The 13,650-nt window shown below is 45.8% G+C and overlaps 1 long non-coding RNA gene across 2 annotated transcripts; it reads right to left on the reverse strand.

Annotated features, from left to right (window-relative positions):
* Window positions 1-1,427: 1,427 nt before the first annotated feature.
* Window positions 1,428-12,464, reverse strand: LOC120977510. 2 transcript variants are annotated; one of them, XR_005773913.1, is made up of 6 exons: window positions 12,452-12,464; window positions 12,058-12,138; window positions 11,354-11,416; window positions 6,159-6,239; window positions 5,464-5,526; window positions 1,428-2,355 (listed from the first exon to the last, which is right to left on the reverse strand). It is a non-coding gene; the product is annotated as an uncharacterized LOC120977510 (long non-coding RNA). The 2 variants fall into 2 exon arrangements; XR_005773912.1 differs by lacking the exons at window positions 11,354-11,416; window positions 12,058-12,138; window positions 12,452-12,464 and adding an exon at window positions 6,557-6,612.
* Between the last annotated feature and the right edge of the window lie 1,186 nt (window positions 12,465-13,650).

The raw sequence follows: 13,650 nt of genomic DNA on the forward strand, positions 1-13,650 counted from the left end.
ATGCGGCTGCTCCAGATTCTGCACAACACTGCGTGTGTCCATGGCTTGCTGCCTCCTCCTGTTGCCGTATTTTTAACGTGCCTCGGCTCCGCCCCATGTACCGTTTAAAAGGACCGCCTAATCCACGCTTATTATCGCACTTCTGGTTTCTGGCGACGCCACCGGAAGTGACGTTTATGCGCCGGAAGCCGCTTGATACTGCGCATGCGCCGAGCATCCCTGAGCACCGATCCGCCATTTTGGCAATGGGACGCCTGCGATGCCACAGCCATGGACCAGGAGTCGCGTGAACACGGCCACAGAGGCTCCCCAAAGAGGCCTGGGAGGGTGCAGGATAAAAGGGAAGACTTAGGCAACTGCTCCGCCGGGAGACTTACGTCGCCACGAATGGGTCCCGTTACAGTATGGTAGACCTGGACCTTCCCCAGCCATCCGAGGTGAGAACCAAAAAAACAGACCTGGACTCCTCAGGTACCTCCTATCCGGAGGACAGGAAACCTGAACTGAGGTGTGGTGGGGGTGTGAACCTTTTTTTTATCTCATCAGGTTTCCTGTCCTGGATGGGAGGTCCCGCCCGCATGGGTGCCATCATGGGTGAGAGGAATTTTTTTTTTAACCGTTTGTCTCCTATAGCTTTCAGTTTCACTGCTTCTGCAGATTGTTGCTTCTTCTCAGTAAATTCCATCAGAAAGCTGCTCTGACGGCTCGATCTGTTCCAGTGGTGTAACTAGAAGTGACTGGGCCCCAAAGCACATTTTTAAACCCCCACCCCCGAAACTTCTTTGCAACTCCCTCCTCCCGGCAAACGCCAACTCCTGTAGCTAGTCAAGATCACTGTCTGTTAGGCCGCTCCGTCTGTTTCCTATGGTCTCACTGTATAATACTGTTGTGGGGGCCCTGACGATAAAATCTTTTAGTCCTCATCCTGGGTGGGCCCCTTCTGAGTTTGGGCCCCAAAGCAGCCACTTCCCCCTATAGCTACACCCCTGCTACACCTCCTGACAGCTCACATAAGAATTTTGCTGAAATAATAGCTTATGAGCTGTCAGGGAACTACAGATAAGCGCTACAGATCGAGCCGTCAGAGAAGCTCCCTGACGGGATTTACTGAGGAGAAGCGACAATCTGCAGAAGCAGTGAAACTGAAAGCTGTAGAAGGCAAACGGTTGAAAATTTTTAACAAAAAGCAATAAACAAGAACAGCTGAATGCAATAATACATTTTAAGAAATGCCTCCAAAGGCGTCCATAGCCCTCAACAATTCATCTACATTCTGGAAACTGAGGCCACTGAAAAGTTCTGAAACCGCTAAATGACGATTGCCTATAGAATACCTACCAAAAATGGTCTATTTCTGTTCCCAGCACCTACCACCATTAATTTTGTTGAAAGAATGAACAAGTGATTCTACTCCTTGTTATGTTGACATTTTAGGTTTAATAGATTGTCCAAACAAGATACAAAAATTAAAAGTTTTCCCCATTTTTTTTGGAAGAAAAGTTACAGGTGGAGGCGCAGAAAACAGAACTGAACCCGAAAATGTTGTGGAAGAGAGTCTGAGTGGTTTGTGTCTTCCTCTAAGGTACTTTTAATTCGGACCAGCACAGGGTCGGCAGTAGTGGTGTTACCCTGTTGATAAAAAATAAAATAAAAATAAAAAGATGTGTGATAGAATACGACGAGGTCTTTGTTCAGACGTTCAGAGGAGATGCAAAGTCTTTGCTTGTTGATGGACTACAAGTTAACGTTGCCTCAACAGGAGAAGACATTCATGAGGTGAAGGGTCCATCTACATCATCAGATCCTCAAAGACAACAATTGAATTAGAAAGTGTGTGAGCCGTCTGCGTTCCGACACTGCAAAATCCAATTTTTGTCAGTTCTAATTCATCCGTTTCTTTATCTTCCTCTTTTTCTTCTGGTTCAGTTTTAGTAATTTGATTAACAATGATTGGACCGATTGGAGTGACCACAGGGTCAAAAAGTATCTTCCGTTTTCTTGCCCGATCTTTTTTCAAATTTTCTTCAATAATCGTTTCTCCTTCGCTGACAATTGGAAAAATAGAAGGCACGGCATCGACTCGCAGCGTTCTTCCGCAGATGTTGACGATGTACGAATCTGGAGCGAAGTGGCACGAGCACAGGCGGTATTGGTTGCTTTGGTTTCTATTGCGTATCTTTTCGGCCAAACCATTTAGATCCTTGAAGACTTGACCGGTCTGTAGCAGCCATATTTTTATTCTGTCGAGGTCCTTTGGAAAGGCGTGCAAAATTACCTGTCCGTTCTGGCCCTTTCTTCCAGTTTTGCTAATACACTGGTTTACCAGACAGCTAGGCATGGCTGAGTAAAAATGTCCTGTATAAAACAAAGCAAAAACCATATACATAGATTTTAGGGGCAAAGAAAAAATAAATAAAATGTAATAAGTGTAATAAATATCTAACCCCTTCCCGACCTCCACATACATGTATGTTGGAAGTTGGATCTTTAAAGGGCATCTGTCAGCAGTTTTGTACCTATGACACTGGATGACCTGTTGCATGTGCGCTTGGAAGTTGAAGGCATCTGTGTTGGTCCCATGTTTAATATGTGTCCACATATTTGAAAAATGAAAATGAGCCTCTAGGAGCAACGGGGGAGTTGCTGTTACACCTGGAGGCTCTGCTCTCTCTGCAACTGCCACTCGCTTGATTGACTGGGCCAGGACTGATGATGTTTTCATTGCCTTGTCCTATCAATCTAAGTGGAGTGGATGTGACAGTTGCAGAGAGAGTAGAGCATCTAGGTGTAACCGTTGCTCCTAGAGGCTCATTGGCATATATTAAACATGGGACCAACACAGATGTCCGGTCAGCCAGTGTCATAGGTATAACTGCTGACAGATGCCCTTTAAACATAGCGCCCATTCAGGAGCTGAGTGGGTGCCATAGCTGCCAGGTTTCTGCAGGTTTAAATGGCAGAGACCCAGAGCTAATGTCTGTGGTTGGTGATAACACCGATCACAGGACTAACACCTGAGATATTGTGGTCAATAGTGAGACTGCGCTGAGATTGAGGGAGCTGTACATTCCCGGTGGTAGCCTCCATCCCACTGAAGGATTTGATGCTACCACAGCGATAGTACCTATGATAGGAACAAAATGAAAGTCCCATAGGCTGCAATGGTAATTCATTGCAGTCTATTGGACAAGTGATCTGATGATTGCATGTTCAAGTCCCCTAGGGGGATTTCAAATAAATGTAAAATAAAGTTGTAAAAAAAAAAAAACTGTAGTACAGCTGAACACATCTGTCTATACAAGTGACCACTGCAGCCAATTGCTGGCCTCAGGTCTGTATGTACGGTGCGAGACCCTGAGGCTAGTGATGGCTGCAACAGTCACATGTCTAGATGGCACATAATCAGCTGTGCGGAGGTAAACAGTTCGACAGGGGACCAAGTGGAGGTGCTGGAACAGCTGGGGATTAAAGAGTTATTCCTCTTGGGGTACTTTCACAATTGCGTCAAAGCTTTTGGGTATTCAGTTCCGTCCTAGGGGCTCAATACCGGAAAAGAACTGATCAGTTTTATCCTAATGCATTCTGAATGGAGAGCATTCCGTCCAGTTCAGTCCTTTTACGGTATTTGGACGGAGAAAAAAATGCTGCATGGACGGAATCTGTGGATGGCACAGTTAAGGGGTGGGGGGTCTGTGGATGGCACTGTTATGGGGTGGGGGGTCTGTGGATGGCACATATATAACACTGCTATCCACAGATCCCCCCCCTGTAACAGTGCCAGCCACAGATCCCCCCGTAACAGTGTCTGTCATCCACAGATCCCCCCATAACAGTGTCCGTCATCCACAGATCCCCCATAACAGTGTCCGTCATCCACAGATCCCCCCATAACAGTGTCAGTCATCCACAGATCCCCCATAACAGTGTCCGTCATCCACAGATCCCCCATAACAGTGTCCGTCATCCACAGATCCCCCATAACAGTGTCCGTCATCCACAGATCCCCCATAACAGTGTCCGTCATCCACAGATCCCCCATAACAGTGTCAGTCAGCCACAGATCCCCCATAACAGTGTCCGTCATCCACAGATCCCCCATAACAGTGTCCGTCATCCACAGATCCCCCCATAACAGTGTCCGTGATCCACAGATCCCCCCATAACAGTGTCCGTCATCCACAGATCCCCCATAACAGTGTCCGTCATCCACAGATGTTTAAAAAAATAAATAAATTACTGTCTGTTACCAAAAATCATTTTTCAATAAATTGTACAATAATTGTACATTTGAATATCTACTTGCCATTATTCTGACTATGTTTCTGCTTTCAGAGCTAGTTATTACTTACATTATTATAAAAAACAGTAATAATTGAATGCAATGACAATAATTTATGATAATAAAGAGTGGACACATAGTCCTACAGATACAACCGTCCCTTTGAGGGTGACCAAACTGCTGATGCGGCCCCTGATGAATTTGAGTTTGACACTCCGGACTGTCCAGAATATAAAAGAAAAGTCTAAAGGCAGGGTAAATAGATTGAAATAAAAAAACGCTAAATAAAACCTTATTTTTTTAAAGGGGTATTCTGCTTGTCTGAAGTTATCCACAGGTTAGGAGATAACTATTATATCAGTGGGGGTCTTACCGCTGGGGCACCCACTGATCATGAGAATTGGGGCCCCGTGTTCCCTGCAGTGGCAGGTCGGACATGTGTGCAGCTGCTCCTTTCATTTCTATGGGAATCCCAGAGACAGATGAGCACTGTGCTCGGCTATCTCCGGAACTCCCATAGAAATGAATGGAGAGGCAACGCTCATGTGTAACCTGTGGATAGAGGATAACTTCAAACAAGCGGTACCCCTTTAAAAAAAAAACATTAAAAATGTTTTATTTTTTTATTTTAAACTATTCACCCTGCCTTTAGACTTTTCTTTTATATTCTAGACAATCCCTTTAACACCTCTGCTAAAATCCATAGAATATTAATATCATCTTAAAGGGGTTCTGCACTTTGTTTAAACTGATGCTCTATTCTCTGAATAGATCATCAGCATCTGATCGGCGGGGGTCCGACACACGGGACCCCCGCCGATCAGCTGTTTGAGAAGGCAGCGGCACTCCAGCAGCGCCGCGGCCTTCTCACTGTTTACCGCTGGCCCAGTGACGTCACGACTAGTATCAACTAGCGTGGGCGGGGCTAAGCTCCATTCAAGTGAACAGAGCTTAGCCCCGCCCACGCTGGTTGATACTAGTCGTGACGTCACTCGGCCGGCGGTAAACAGTGAGAAGGCCGCGGCGCTGCTGGAACGCCGCTGCCTTCTCAAACAGCTGATCGGTGGGGGTCCCGGGTGTCGGACCCCCGCAGATCAGATGCTGATGATCTATCCAGAGGATAGATCATCAGTTTAAACAAAGTGCAGAACCCCTTTAAAAAATTTATCTTTGTAGACTCTTACCTGTGACGGATCCAATAGTTGATTAGTGGATGAAACAGAACTTCGTCAGCGGTCAAAAAATACCTGAAAGAAGCATTGCCTTTTGTTTAAGTAATACTCTTAAAGGGGTATCCGCATCTTGCACAATTATGGCATATAGTTAGGCTATGTCCCACCTCTAGAATTAAACCTGGAAGGGACAGCAAGCTGCGCATGCACCGCTACCGTCAATTCACTGCTGTGGGACTTCCGAAAATATCCAAGTGAGCGAGGTCGGCTAATTTAACAAGAAGGTAATGGAGTGCAAGCAGCGCAGGTATGGCCACACCCTCTATTCACCACTATGGGACTTACGAAAATAGCCCCCTCCCCCCCCCCCCCCCCCCCATAGAGGTGAATGGAAGATAGCAGCAGAGCATGCGCAGCTTGCTGTCCCTTTTTGGATATCATATGAGAGATGGGACCTGCGTCTATCTCATGTTTATGGTATAGCCTAGCCCCGTAGCAGTGAACGGAGGGTGGCAGCGCATGTGCAGTGTGCTCTCTGCTCACTTTGGGGTCCTGCTCTGAAGACAGGAGCGGGTCCCAGAGGCAGGATCCGCACATATCGGACATTTATAGCATATCCTTTCCGTATGCCTTAAACGTCCGGTTGGGACAACCCCTTTCAATGCAAAATAAGCATTTGTACATGGAGGAGGTGAACTATTACCTACCCTCGGCAGCGCTTATACTTAGTGGGTATTCCGAAGAAAACTCTGGACCTCTCTGCCCGCTTGGACCTCGTGGCCTGAATACTATAGAAAAAAAAAAGATGAAAGAAGTTAACACGGACATAGTTTTTCGTGTACCGGCTGCAATGGATCCATGGAGTCCATTCCCTGGAGCCTCAGTCCTGACGATAGCTCATCAATATCTCCAGGATAGAAAACCCCATTGTAGTGGTTTCTCCAGCACCTGTTTAGTTGTGTTAGCAGCGGGGGAAGGGGTGCAAAACTGCTGACAGGCTCCCTTTAAGGGGTTAATTACTGCCGCTACAGACAGATACAAACATGTAACATGACGTAAAAAAGACAAAGAATACTAATAAAACACCCGCTGACCAGTAACCTACCAGGAGATGGCAGAGCCCAGAGGGGGTAAAGGACCTGTGATGATGTCACAATCACATGATCAGGCATAGGAGGAGTTAAAGGGTAGGGTGACATCACTTTCTTACCTGCCCCTCCCTAGGCATGTGACTGATCACATGATCATGACATCATCACTACACAATCTTCTGGGAGGTTTAGGTCCAGTGAGAAGCCTCCTCTGTGTTGTGCCAGCATTTTATTTTACGGATTGTCTTCCTGAGGCTACGTTCATACCGATTTTGCACAAAAAGGATGCGCTTTAAGATCTTCCCCGTGATTTTTTTTTTTTGTAAACATTTCTTTATTAGTTTTTCCGATTATATAAAAAGGTCATTACAGCAATTACAATGTGAAATACACTGCTCAAAAAAATAAAGGGAACACAAAAATAACATCCTAGATCTGAATTAAATATTCCTCTGAAATACTTTGTTCTTTACATAGTTGAATGTGAGGACAACAAAATCACACAAAAATAAAAAAAATGGAAATCAAATTTTTTAACCCATGGAGGTCTGGATTTGGAGTCACACTCAAAATTAAAGTGGAAAAACACACTACAGGCTGATCCAACTTTGATGTAATGTCCTTAAAACAAGTCAAAATGAGGCTCAGTAGTGTGTGTGGCCTCCACGTGCCTGTATGACCTCCCTACAACGCCTGTGCATGCTCCTGATGAGGTGGCGGACGGTCTCCTGAGGGATCTCCTCCCAGACCTGGACTAAAGCATCTGCCAACTCCTGGACAGTCTGTGGTGCAACGTGACGTTGGTGGATAGAGCGAGACATGATGTCCCAGATGTGCTCAATTGGATTCAGGTCTGGGGGAACGGGCGGGCCAGTCCATAGCATCAATGCCTTCGTCTTGCAGGAACTGCTGACACACTCCAGCCACATGAGGTCTAGCATTGTCTTGCATTAGGAGGAACCCAGGGCCAACCGCACCAGCATATGGTCTCACAAGGGGTCTGAGGATCTCATCTCGGTACCTAATGGCAGTCAGGCTACCTCTGGCGAGCTGTGCGGCCCTCCAAAGAAATGCCACCCCACACCATTACTGACCCAGTGCCAAACCGGTCATGCTGGAGGATGTTGCAGGCAGCAGAACGTTCTCCACGGCGTCTCCAGACTCTGTCACGTCTGTAACATGTGCTCAGTGTGAACCTGCTTTCATCTGTGAAGAGCACAGGGCGCCAGTGGCGAATTTGCCAATCTTGGTGTTCTCAGGCAAATGCCAAACGTCCTGCACGGTGTTGGGCTGTAAGCACAACCCCCACCTGTGGACGTCGGGCCCTCATATCACCCTCCTGGAGTCTGTTTCTGACCGTTTGAGCAGACACATGCACATTTGTGGCCTGCTGGAGGTCATTTTGCAGGGCTCTGGCACTGCTCCTCCTGTTCCTCCTTGCACAAAGGCGGAGGTAGCGGTCCTGCTGCTGGGTTGTTGCCCTCCTACGGCCTCCTCCACGTCTCCTGATGTACTGGCCTGTCTCCTGGTAGCGCCTCCATGCTCTGGACACTACGCTGACAGACACAGCAAACCTTCTTGCCACAGCTCGCATTGATGTGCCATCCTGGATAAGCTGCACTACTTGAGCCACTTGTGTGGGTTGTAGACTCCGTCTCATGCTACCACTAGAGTGAAAGCACCGCCAGCATTCAAAAGTGACCAAAACATCAGCCAGGAAGCATAGGAACTGAGAAGTGGTCTGTGGTCACCACCTGCAGAACCACTCCTTTATTGGGGGTGTCTTGCTAATTGCCCATAATTTCCACCTGTTGTCTATCCCATTTGTGAAATTGATTGTCACTCAGTGTTGCTACCTAAGTGGACAGTTTGATTTCACAGAAGTGTGATTGACTTGGAGTTACATTGTGTTGTTTAAGTGTTCCCTTTATTTTTTTGAGCAGTGTACATTCAGTCAGTACAAAATACATCAAAGCTTGTAAATCACCTTAGTAGCCTTATAGGATTCTTTACCACATTTCACAAACAAATACCCCTTTCCCCACAATCACCTACCCTAACACCTCCTTTTACTTCCTGTCTTGTCAGTCTTCAATATCATTATTATCAGTCTAACTAAACCCAATCATCTGCTTCCTTAAACCATCTCCCTCTGGTCTAATTTCCCTAAAGTTCCTTTCATTTGGTCTGTTAAGAACCAAGCCGTGCACCTAAACGGATCCATCAATGTTCGGATTTCTTCATCCGTAAGGACCAAAGATATAAAATCCCTCCATTTTTTCATAAGCCCTTTAACCATGCTTTCCTTCTTTTGCTCCGCTGCTAAGAATTGCATCTCTAGGCAGTTTTTAACTTGTGCAATAATTTCTGACATGTTGGGCGTATTTGGTCTCAGCTGACAGTGACATGACAGGCATCTCTTGGCTGCCAAAATGCATAGATGAATCGTTTGGGTTAGTTTTAGGTTATCTGGGTGACTATGAAACAATCGACTGACAGTGGCAAGTGAAATTTCAGTGCCTCCTTGCACCATTGAACAAAAACATTCCAGAAGGAAACCGAATGGGTACAGGGCCAACGTCCATGGTATAAGTTGGTATTACTCATCTTGCATTTTGGGCACTGTGTCAGCCTATTTAGTTGTGTTGGTACATATGAGTCATGGAAGCCATAAATAGCTCTATGTATTATCTTAAATTGAGTTTCACGCCAGGTTTCACATGGTGCCGCTTTCCTTACCTCCATCCAGCCCCGTATGATTCGGTCTTGGATATTGGGAGCTTGCAACTCCTTTTCCCAGGACTTGAACGTCTTTGCCATTGCGGTCTCCGACCTCCTTTTTTGAAATCGGAGAGCGAAATCAGCAAGGGATAAATAGTTATGGTTTGATCGTTTTTAAGGAATCAAATTGGTTGGATGGAAACTCCCGGGAAAGATCCCCAACCTTCCTTTCAGGAAGTTCACGATCTGCAAGTGTGCTAAAAAGTGTTTTGGGGTCAACTTGTATTTTGAGCAGACCTCGTTTAATAGAAGGTATCTGTTTTCTGACTCATGCCATAAATCTCCTACAAATCTAATGCCCTTAGCTTTCCATTCAGTAATATGTTTGTTCTGTCCCCCCTTTTCAAATTCTGGGTGATCCCACAAAGGCATATATTTTGAGAGTAAGAACGAGAGGCCATATTCCTTACGTACCACTTTCCAGGTTGCCACTGTATCCTTTATCAAGATGCTCTTTTTTATCAAAGGTGGGAGATTTGTATATTTTGTGTGTAATAGAGCCGCTTAGGACCATGGTTGAACTAATTGAGATTCTATCCCTAAATTGGAATAATGGCTCGACTGAGTTATCCAATCGATACAGTGTCTGAAGTTACTCGCTACGTTATATGTCCTAATATTCGGGAAGTTTAGTCCCCCTTCTGATCTGGCCAATTGCAGCTTCTGGAGAGAGATTCGAGGCCTTCTACCCCTCCACACGAAATAGCTAAACGCCAATTCTAGGGTTTTGATGTCTGTATGTTTAATATCAGTATCGTCTGTAAGAGGTACAAGAGCCTCGCGAAGCTAATCATTTTTATTAGATGACACCTTCCTGTTAGGGATAATGGAAGGTGCATCCAGTTGTCTATTTCCCTAAGGATTTTCTGAAACAGTGGTGGGTAATTAAGGTTATATATAGTATCTGAGACCTGACCTATCATTATGCCCAGGTATTTTATATGCGAGGTGGCTATTTTAACAGGCAGATCTTGCGAAATCCATGTCACCTCTCTGGCTCTTTGCTTCAGGAGAAGGAGTTCACTTTTATCCGTATTTATTTTAAAACCCGAGAAGCTACCAAACTTGGCCAATTGTTGCAATAATGTGTAGATCTCTCCTCGGATTCTCCAAAAAGACCAGGAGATCATCGGCAAACAAAGCATGTCGAATCTCCCTCGTCCCAACACTTATCCCCTCTATGTCATGGGTGGAAATTAGAAATCGTGAGAGCGGCTCTAAAGATGAGTTAAACAATAGGGGTGACAGGGGGAACCCTTGTCTGGTCCCTTTAAATAAGTTGAAAGCGGGAGAGAGGAAGCCCGGTGTATTAATCCTGGCCCTCGGGTTAGTGTATAACGTCCTCAAAAAATTCCTGAATTGCCCCCTCAGCCCCATAGTATCCAAAACTTTCCCCATCCATCCCCAGCTCACGTTATCAAACGCTTTCTCTGCGTCAACAGTCAGTATAGCTGAACATGGATGGGATTCCTGACGTAGGTTGATCTCATCAAGGATGGCCAAAACCTTACGTAAGTTGGCAACCGCTGCCCGTCCTTTTATGAAACCCACCTGCGGGTTGGCGATTTTAGGCATCACATCACCCAGTCGCATTGCCATTATTTGTTTGATGATTTTGATGTCCACATTGATGAGTGAAATGGGCCTATACGAAGAGGCCAATAGTGGGTCTCTCCCCGGCTTCGGTAGCACTCCAGCACCGCCGCGGCCTTCTCACTGTTTACCGCCGGCCCAGTGACGTCACGACTAGTATCAACTAGCGTGGGCGGGGCTAAGCTCCATTCAAGTGAACAGAGCTTAGCCCCGCCCAGGCAAGTTGATACTAGTCGTGACGTAACTCGGCCGGCGGTAAACAGTGAGAAGGCCGCGGCGCTGCTGGAGTGCCGCTGCCTTCTCAAACAGCTGATCGGCGGGGGTCCCGGGTGTCGGACCCCCGCCGATCAGATGCTGATGATCTATCTAGAGGATAGATCATCAGTTTAAACAAAGTGCAGAACCCCTTTAAATAATTTATTTTTGTAGACTCTTACCTGTGACGGATCCAATAGTTGATTAGTGGATGAAACAGAACTTCGTCAGCGGTCAAAAAATACCTGAAAGAAGCATTGCCTTTTGTTTAAGTAATACTCTTAAAGGGGTATCCGCATCTTGCACAATTATGACATATAGTTAGGCTATGTCCCACCTCTAGAATTAAACCTGGAAGGGACAGCAAGCTGCGCATGCGCCGCTACCCTCCATTCACTGCTGTGGGACTTCCGAAAATATCCAAGTGAGCGAGGTCGGCTAATTTAACAAGAAGGTGATGGAGTGCAAGCAGCGCAGGTATGGCCACGCCCTCTATTCACCACTATGGGACTTCCGAAAATAGCCACGCCACCCCCCCCCCCACATAGCGGTGAATGGAAGATAGAGCATGCGCAGCTTGCTGTCCCTTTTTGGATATCATATGAGAGATGGGACCTGCGTCTATCTCATGTTTATGGTATAGCCTAACTCTTGGCTATTTCCGGAGCCCCGTAGCAGTGAACGGAGGGTGGCAGCGCATGTGCAGTGTGCTCTCTGCTCACTTTGGGGTCCTGCTCTGGAGACAGGAGCGGGTCCCAGAGGCAGGATCCGCACAAATCGGACATTTATAGCCTATCCTTTCCGTATGCCTTAAACGTCCGGATGGGACAACCCCTTTCAATGCAAAATAGGCATTTGTACATGGAGGAGGTGAACTATTACCTACCCTCGGCAGCGCTTATACTTAGTGAGTATTCCGAAGAAAACTCTGGACCTCTCTGCCCGCTTGGACCTCGTGGCCTGAATACTATAGAAAAAAGATGAAAGAAGTTAACACGGACATAGTTTTTCGTGTACCGGCTGCAATGGATCCATGGAGTCCATTCCCTGGAGCCTCAGTCCTGACGATAGCTCATCAATATCTCCAGGATAGAAAACCCCATTGTAGTGGTTTCTCCAGCACCTGTTTAGTTGTGTTAGCAGCGGGGGAAGGGGTGCAAAACTGCTGACAGGCTCCCTTTAAGGGGTTAATTACTGCCGCTACAGACAGATACAAACATGTAACATGACGTAAAAAAGACAAAGAATACTAATAAAACACCCGCTGACCAGTAACCTACCAGGAGATGGCAGAGCCCAGAGGGGGTAAAGGACCTGTGATGATGTCACAATCACATGATCAGGCATAGGAGGAGTTAAAGGGTAGGGTGACATCACTTTCTTACCTGCCCCTCCCTAGGCATGTGACTGATCACATGATCATGACATCATCACTACACTCACAATCTTCTGGGAGGTTTAGGTCCAGTGAGAAGCCTCCTCTGTGTTGTGCCAGCATTTTAGATTGTCTTCCTGAGGCTACGTTCATACCGATTTTGCACAAAAAATATGCGCTTTAAGATCTTCCCTGTGATTTTTTTTTTTTTGTAAACATTTCTTTATTAGTTTTTCCGATTATATAAAAAGGTCATTACAGCAATTACAATGTGAAATACATTCAGTCAGTACAAGATACATCAAAGCTTGTAAATCACCTTAGTAGCCTTATAGGATTCTTTACCACATTTCACAAACAAATACCCCTTTCCCCACAATCACCTACCCTAACACCTCCTTTTACTTCCTGTCTTGTCCGTCTTCAATATCATTATTATCAGTCTAACTAAACCCAATCATCTGCTTCCTTAAACCATCTCCCTCTGGTCTAATTTCCCTAAAGTTCCTTTCATTTGTTCTGTTAAGAACCAAGCCGTGCACCTAAACGATCCATCAATGTTCGGATTTCTTCATCCGTAAGGACCAAAGATATAAAATCCCTCCATTTTTTCAGAAGCCCTTTAACCATGCTTTCCTTCTTTCGCTCCTCTGCTAAGAATTCCATCTCTAGGCAGTTTTTAACTTGTGCAATAATTTCTGACATGTTGGGCGTATTTGGTCTCAGCTGACAGTGACATGGCAGGCATCTCTTGGCTGCCAAAATGCATAGATGAATCGTTTGGGTTAGTTTTAGGTTATCTGGGTGACTATGAAACAAATTTCAGTGCCTCCTTGCACCATTGAACAAAAACATTCCAGAAGGAAACCGACTGGGTACAGGACCAACGTCCATGGTATAAGTTGGTATTACTCATCTTGCATTTTGGGCACCGTGTCAGCCTATTTAGTTGTGTTGGTACATATGAGTCATGGAAGCCATAAATAGCTCTATGTATTATCTTAAATTGGGTTTCACGGCAGGTTTCACATGGTGCCGCTTTCCAAACCTGCCATAAATCTCCTACAAATCTAATGCCCTTAGCTTTCCATTCAGTAAATTGTT

The sequence above is a fragment of the Bufo bufo genome, chromosome 8 (assembly GCF_905171765.1).
Source record: "Bufo bufo chromosome 8, aBufBuf1.1, whole genome shotgun sequence".
NCBI lineage: Eukaryota > Metazoa > Chordata > Amphibia > Anura > Bufonidae > Bufo > Bufo bufo.